Below are 8836 nucleotides of genomic sequence, written 5' to 3'. Positions count from 1 at the left end.
TGTAAAGAAATGTACAGGGGGATGTGTTGTTCCCATGCCAACGGGTGCAGTGCCAAAAAGGCACCTGCAGCTTCAACCGCGGATGCTGCATCAGTCCCTGCAGCTCCAACAAACATGGTAGTGCGGACACAGGCCACTCAGACCCCGGCTGCAGGACTTGCTCTGTTTGCCGTGACAATCCCCGAAGAACCGTCGGACCCAACCCGAGTACCCCATGGCCATAGCGGGCGCTCCACCTGCTGCAGATCCTGCCTGCTGCACTCTGATACATACTCTGCCTGCTGCACTCTGATTCAAACTCTGCCTGCTGCACTCTGGTGCAGATCCTGCCTGCTGCACTCTGGTGCAGATCCTGCCTGCTGCACTCCAGTGCAGATCCTGCCTGCTGCACTCTGACACGCACTCTGCCTGCTGCACTCTGGTGCAGATCCTGCCTGCTGCACTCTGGTGCAGATCCTGCCTGCTGCACTCCAGTGCAGATCCTGCCTGCTGCACTCTGACACGCACTCTGCCTGCTGCACTCCAGTGCAGATCCTGCCTGCTGCACTCTGACATGCACTCTGCCTGCTGCACTCTGGTGCAGATCCTGCCTACTGCACTCTGGTGCAGATCCTGCCTGCTGCACTCTGGTGCAGATCCTGCCTGCTGCACTCTGATACGTATGCTGCCTGCTGCACTCTGATTCAAACTCTGCCTGCTGCACCATCCAGTCTGTCCTTCTGGGTCCAGCTGCCGAGCGTCCATTGGTCTGTCCTTGAGTGGCACCTGGCGTTCATCGGGAACCAAGTCTAACCTCACCATCAGAGGCTCTAATGAACAGTCCAGTGCTCGCTTAATCTCTCCACTCCAGACTCTCCGTGGTCCGAGCCACAGTGGATTCACAAACCACAAACCAGCTGTCCGGGAGTAGGAGCGGGACGCTGGGAGCAGGTAAGTATGTCATATTTACCTATCCCCGTTCCACACGCCGGGCGTCGCTCCATCTTCCTGGCGCCGCTCCATCTTCCCGGCGTCTCTCCGCTCTGACTGTGCAGGTCAGAGGGCGCGATGACGCATATAGTGTGCGCGGCGCCCTCTGCCTGATCAGTCAGTGCGGAGAGATGCCGGGACGAGACGCCGGGAGCTGCAAGCAAGAGAGGTGAGTATGACATTTTTTTATTTTTATTGCAGCAGCAGCAATGGCACAGCTTTCTATGGTACATCAATGGGGCAATAATGAACGGTGCAGAGCACTATATGGCACAGCTATGGGGCAATAATGAACGGTGCAGAGCACTATATGGCACAGCTATGGGGCAAAAATGAACGGTGCAGAGCACTATATGGCACAGCTATGGGACAAAAATGAACGGTGCAGAGCACTATATGGCACAGCTATGGGGCATGAATGAACGGTGCAGAGCACTATATGGCACAGCTATGGGGCAATAATGAACGGTGCAGAGCACAATATGGCACAGCTATGGGACAAAAATGAACGGTGCAGAGCACTATATGGCACAGCTATGGGGCAATAATGAACGGTGCAGAGCACTATATGGCACACCTATGGGCCAATAATGAACGGTGCAGAGCACTATATGGCACAGCTATGGGACAAAAATGAACGGTGCAGAGCACTATATGGCACAGCTATGGGGCAAGAATGAACGGTGTAGAGCACTATATGGCACAGCTATGGGGCAATAATGAACGGTGCAGAGCACTATATGGCACAGCTATGGGGCAATAATGAACGGTGCAGAGCACTATATGGCACAGCTATGGGGAAATAATGAACGGTACAGAGCACTATATGGCACAGCTATGGGGCAATAATGAACGGTGCAGAGCACTATATGGCAGCTATGGGGCAATAATGAACGGTGCAGAGCATATATGGGGCACAGCTATAGGGCAATAATGAACGGTGCAGAGCACTATATGGGGCAATAATGAACGGTGCAGAGCATTGTATATGGGGCATAGCTTTATATGGAGCATCTATGGGGCAATAATGAACTGTATGGAGCATTATATGTGGCACATTTTTATATAGAGCATCTTATGGGCCCATCATGAACTGTATGGAGCATTATATGGGGCTCCTGATTCAATATGGCTATTCAAAAACACTTAACCTACTGATGTCTCAATTAATTTTACTCTTATTGGTATCTATTTTTATTTTTGACATTAACCGGTAGCTGCTGCATTTTCCACCCTAGGCTTATACTCGAGTCAATAAGTTTTCCCAGTTTTTTGTGGTAAAATTAGGGGATCGGCTTATACTCGGGTCGACTTATACTCGAGTATATACGGTAAGCAGAATACATAAAATAATAAGTATCGTAAACAGAATAAGACTGCCGAAGCAGGAGTAAAGGGGATCAAAGGTAATCTTTAACCCCTTCAAGACCCAGCCTATTTTGACCTTAAAGACCTTGCCGTTTTTTGCAATTCTGACCAGTGTCCCTTTATGAGGTAATAACTCAGGAACGCTTCAACGGATCCTAGCGGTTCTGAGATTGTTTTTTCGTGACATATTGGGCTTCATGTTAGTGGTAAATTTAGGTCAATAAATTCTGCATTTATTTGTGATAAACACGGAAATTTGGCGAAAATTTTGAAAATTTCGCAATTTTCACATTTTGAATTTTTATTCTGTTAAACCAGAGAGATATGTGACACAAAATAGTTAATAAATAACATTTCCCACATGTTTACTTTACATCAGCACAATTTTGGAAACAAAATTTTTTTTTGTTAGGAAGTTATAAGGGTTAAAATTCGACCAGCGATTTGTCATTTTTACAACGAAATTTACAAAACCATTTTTTTTAGGGACCACCTCACATTTGAAGTCAGTTTGAGGGGTCTATATGGCTGAAAATACCCAAAAGTGACACCATTCTAAAAACTGCACCCCTCAAGGTACTCAAAACCACATTCAAGAAGTTTATTAACCCTTCAGGTGCTTCACAGCAGCAGAAGCAACATGGAAGGAAAAAATGAACATTTAACTTTTTAGTCACAAAAATTATCTTTTAGCAACAATTTTTTTATTTTCCCAATGGTAAAAGGAGAAACTGAACCACGAACGTTGTTGTCCAATTTGTCCTGAGTACGCTGATACCTCATATGTGGGGGTAAACCACTGTTTTGGCGCACGGCAGGGCTTGGAAGGGAAGGAGCGCCATTTGACTTTTTGAATCAAAAATTGGCTCCACTCTTTAGCGGACACCATGTCACGTTTGGAGAGCCCCCGTGTGCCTAAAAATTGGAGCTCCCCCACAAGTGACCCCATTTTGGAAACTAGACGCCCCAAGGAACTTATCTAGATGCATAGTGAGCACTTTGAACCCCCAGGTGCTTCACAAATTGATCCGTAAAAATGAAAAAGTACTTTTTTTTCACAAAAAAATTATTTTAGCCTCAATTTTTTCATTTTCACATGGGCAACAGGATAAAATGGATCCTAAAATGTGTTGGGCAATTTCTCCTGAGTACACCAATACCTCATATGTGGGGGTAAACCACTGTTTGGGCACATGGTAAGGCTCGGAAGGGAAGGAGCGCCATTTGACTTTTTGAATGAAAAATTATTTCCATCGTTAGCGGACACCATGTCGCGTTTGGATAGCTCCTGTGTGCCTAAACATTGGCGCTCCCCCACAAGTGACCCCATTTTGGAAACTAGACCCCCCAAGGAACTAATTTAGATGCCTAGTGAGCACTTTAAACCCTCAGGTGCTTCACAAATTGATCTGTAAAAATGAAAAAGTAATTTTTTTTCACAAAAAAATTCTTTTCGCCTCAATTTTCTCATTTTCACATGGGCAGTAGGATAAAATGGATCATAAAATTTGTTGGGCAATTTCTCCCGAGTACGCCGATACCTCATATGTGGGGGTAAACCACTGTTTGGGCACTCGGCAGGGCTCGGAAGAGAAGGCGTGCCATTTGACTTTTTGAATGGAAAATTAGCTCCAATTGTTAGCGGACACCATGTCGCGTTTGGAGAGCCCCTGTGTGCCTAAACATTGGAGCTCCCCCACAAGTGACCCCATTTTGGAAACTAGACCCCCCAAGGAACTTATCTAGATGCATATTGAGCACTTTAAACCCCCAGGTGCTTCACAGAAGTTTATAACGCAGAGCCATGAAAATAAAAAATAATTTTTCTTTCCTCAAAAATGATTTTTTAGCCTGGAATTTCCTATTTTGCCAAGGATAATAGGAGAAATTGGACCCCAAATATTGTTGTCCAGTTTGTCCTGAGTACGCTGATACCCCATATGTGGGGGTAAACCACTGTTTGGGCGCACGGCAGGGCTCGGAAGGGATGGCACGCCATTTGGCTTTTTAAATGGAAAATTAGCTCCAATCATTAGCGGACACCATGTCACGTTTGGAGAGCCCCTGTGTGCCTAAACATTGGAGATCCCCCAGAAATGACACCATTTTAGAAACTAGACCCCCAAAGGAACTAATCTAGATGTGTGGTGAGGACTTTGAACCCCCAAGTGCTTCACAGAAGTTTATAACGCAGAGCCATGAAAATAAAAAAAAAATTATTTTCTCAAAAATGATCTTTTAGCCTGCAATTTTTTATTTTCCCAAGGGTAACAGGAGAAATTGACCCCAAAAGTTGTTGTCCAGTTTCTCCTGAGTACGCTGATACCCCATATGTGGGGGTAAATCACTGTTTGGGCACATGCCGGGGCTCGGAAGTGAAGTAGTGACGTTTTGAAATGCAGACTTTGATGGAATGCTCTGTGGGCGTCACGTTGCGTTTGCAGAGCCCCTGATGTGGCTTAACAGTAGAAACCCCCCACAAGTGACCCCATTTTGGAAACTAGACCCCCAAAGGAACTTATCTAGATGTGTGGTGAGCACTTTGAACCCCCAAGTGCTTCATAGAAGTTTATAATGCAGAGCCGTGAAAATAATAAATACGTTTTCTTTCCTCAAAAATAATTATTTAGCCCAGAATTTTTTAATTTTCCCAAGGGTAACAGGAGAAATTTGACCCCAATATTTGTTGTCCAGTTTCTCCTGAGTACGGTGATACCCCATATGTGGGGGTAAACTACTGTTTGGGCACATGCCGGGGCTTGGAATTGAAGTAGTGACGTTTTGAAATGCAGACTTTGATGGAATGCTCTGCGGGCGTCACGTTGCGTTTGCAGAGCCCCTGATGTGCCTAAACAGTAGAAACCCCCCACAAGTGACCCCATTTTGGAAACTAGACCCTGAAAGGAACTTATCTAGATGTGTGGTGAGCACTTTGAACCCCCAAGTGCTTCATAGAAGTTTATAATGCAGAGCCGTGAAAATAATAAATACGTTTTCTTTCCTCAAAAATAATTATTTAGCCCAGAATTTTTTATTTTCCCAAGGGTTACAGGAGAAATTGGACCCCAAAAGTTGTTGTCCAGTTTCTCCTGAGTACGCTGATACCCCATATGTGGGGGTAAACCACTGTTTGGGCACACGTCGGGGCTCAGAAGGGAAGTAGTGACTTTTGAAATGCAGACTTTGATGGAATGGTCTGCGGGTGTCACGTTGCGTTTGCAGAGCCCCTGGTGTGCCTAAACAGTAGAAACCCCCCACAAGTGACCCCATTTTAGAAACTAGACCCCCCAAGGAACTTATCTAGATATGTGGTGAGCACTTTGAACCCCCAAGTGCTTCACAGACGTTTACAACGCAGAGCCGTGAAAATAAAAAATCATTTTTCTTTCCTCAAAAATTATGTTTTAGCAAGCATTTTTTTAGATTCACAAGGGTAACAGGAGAAATTGGACCCCAGTAATTGTTGCGCAGTTTGTCCTGAGTATGCTGGTACCCCATATGTGGGGGTAAACCACTGTTTGGGCACACGTCAGGGCTCGGAAGTGAGGGAGCACCATTTGACTTTTTGAATACGAGATTGGCTGGAATCAATGGTGGCGCCATGTTGCGTTTGGAGACCCCTGATGTGCCTAAACAGTGGTAACCCCTCAATTCTACCTCCAACACTAACCCCAACACACCCCTAACCCTAATCCCAACTGTAGCCATAATCCTAATCACAACCCTAACCCCAACACACCCCTAACCACAACACTAACCCCAACACACCCCTAACCCTAACCACAACCCTAATTCCAACCCTAACCCTAAGGCTATGTGCCCACGTTGCGGATTCGTGTGAGATATTTCCGCACCATTTTTGAAAAATCTGCGGGTAAAAGGCACTGTGTTTTACCTGCGGATTTTCCGCGGATTTCCAGTGTTTTTTGTGCGGATTTCACCTGCGGATTCCTATTGAGGAACAGGTGTAAAACGCTGCGGAATCCGCACAAAGAATTGACATGCTGCGGAAAATACAACGCAGCGTTCCCGCGTGGTATTTTCCGCACCATGGGCACAGCGGATTTGGTTTTTCATATGTTTACATGGTACTGTAAACCTGATGGAACACTGCTGCGAATCCGCAGCGGCCAATCCGCAGCCAAATCAGCACCGTGTGCACATAGCCTAATTCTAAAGGTATGTGCACACGCTGCGGAAAACGCTGCGGATCCGCAGCAGTTTCCCATGAGTGTACAGTTCAATGTAAACCTATGGGAAACAAAAATCGCTGTGCCCATGCTGCGGAAAAACTGCACGGAAACGCAGCGGTTTACATTCCGCAGCATGTCACTTCTTTGTGCGGATTCCGCAGCGGTTTTACAACTGCTCCAATAGAAAATCGCAATTGTAAAACCGCAGTGAAATGCGCAGAAAAAAACGCGGTAAATCCGCCATAAATCCGCAGCGGTTTAGCACTGCGGATTTATCAAATCCGCAGCGGAAAAATCCGCAGAGGACCAGAATACGTGTGCACATTCCTAACCCTAACCCTAGCCCTAACCCTAACCCTACCCCTAACCCTACCCCTAACCCTACCCCTAACCCTACCCCTAACCCTACCCCTACCCCTAACCCTACCCCTAACCCTAACCCTATTCTAACAGTGGAAAAAAAAAAAATTCTTTATTTTTTTATTGTCCCTACCTATGGGGGTGACAAAGGGGGGGGGGGGTAATTTATTATTTTTTTTATTTTGATCACTGAGATAGATTATATCTCAGTGATCAAAATGCACTTTGGAACGAATCTGCCGGCCGGCAGATTCGGCGGGCGCACTGCGCATGCGCCCGCCATTTTGGAAGATGGCGGCGCCCGGGAGAAGACGGACGGGACCACGGCTGGATCGGTAAGTATGATAGGGTGGGGGGGGATCGGAGCACGGGGGGAGGAATCGGAGCGCGGGAGGGGTGGAACGGAGCGCGGGGGGCGTGGAACGGAGCACGGGGGGACTGGAATGGAGCACGGGGGGGTGGAACGGAGCACGGGGGGGGGTGGATCGGAGTGCAGGGGGGGTGATTGGAGCACGGGGGGGTGATTGGAGCACGGGGGGAGCGGGCACGAGCACGGGGGGGAGCGGAGCACTGGACGGAGGGGAGCCGGAGCAGTGTACCGGCCAGATCGGGGGGGTGGGGGGGCGATCGGAGGGGTGGGGTGGGGGCACACTAGTGTTTCCAGCCATGGCCGATGATATTTCAGCATCGGCCATGGCTGGATTGTAATATTTCACCCGTTATAATGGGTGAAATATTACAAATCGCTCTGATTGGCAGTTTCACTTTCAACAGCCAATCAGAGCGATCGTAGCCACGAGGGGGTGAAGCCACCCCCCCTGGGCTAAACTACCACTCCCCCTGTCCCTGCAGATCGGGTGAAATGGGAGTTAACCCTTTCACCCGATCTGCAGGGACGCGATCTTTCCATGACGCCGCATAGGCGTCATGGGTCGGAATGGCACCGACTTTCATGACGCCTACGTGGCGTCATGGGTCGGGAAGGGGTTAACAACCAGAAGTAGAATTAGATATATAATTATAATACAAAACACCTCATTTGTATGTACATAGTAATTGAGGAGTCATTAGAATTATTTCAGTTAGAATTGTACAAACTGCCACTAGGATTGAAGACGATTTAAAAACAGGCAAATTACTCTATTGCACACAATATAAGGCAATACACTCAGTGAGGATAAGGTAACCGCACAAGGCTATATGTAAGTGACAATGTGAGGATAAAGTGCTAATAGTGCAAAGTAGGGTTGAGCGAAACGGGTCGTTCATTTTCAAAAGTCGCCGACTTTTGGCAAAGTCGGGTTTCATGAAACCCGATCCGACCCCTGTGCGGGGTCGGCCATGCGGTACGCGACTTTCGCGCCAAAGTCGCGTTTCAATGACGCGAAAAGCGCCATTTCTCAGCCAATGAAGGTAAACGCAGAGTGTGGGCAGCGTGATGACATAGGTCCTGGTCCCCACCATCTTAGAGAAGGGCATTGCAGTGATTGGCTTGCTGTCTGCGGCGTCACAGGGGCTATAAAGGGGAGTTCCCGCTGACCGCCATGTTACTGCTGCTGATCTGAGCTTAGGGAGAGGTTGCTGCCGCTTCGTCAGAAGCAGGGATAGCGTTAGGCAGGGTCCATTAACCACCAAACCGCTTGTGCTGTAGCGATTTCCACTGCCCAACACCACCTTCGGTGTGCAGGGACAGTGGAAGCTACATTTTTTTTTTTTTTTCCCCCTCAGCGCTGTAGCTCATTGGGCTGCCCTAGAAGGCTCCCTGATAGCTGCATTGCTGTGTGTACGCCGCTGTGCAAACCAACTGCTTTTTTCAAAGCACAAATCCTCTTGTTCCTTCCTTTCTGCACAGCTATCTTTTTGGTTTGTACACACTTTTTATTTAATTTGTGCATCAGTCCACTCCTTATTGCTGCCTGCCATACTTGGCTGAGATTACTGCAGGG

The sequence above is a fragment of the Ranitomeya imitator genome, chromosome 4 (assembly GCF_032444005.1).
Source record: "Ranitomeya imitator isolate aRanImi1 chromosome 4, aRanImi1.pri, whole genome shotgun sequence".
In the NCBI taxonomy this organism is placed as follows: domain Eukaryota; kingdom Metazoa; phylum Chordata; class Amphibia; order Anura; family Dendrobatidae; genus Ranitomeya; species Ranitomeya imitator.
Note: the sequence above shows the minus strand (reverse complement) of the source record.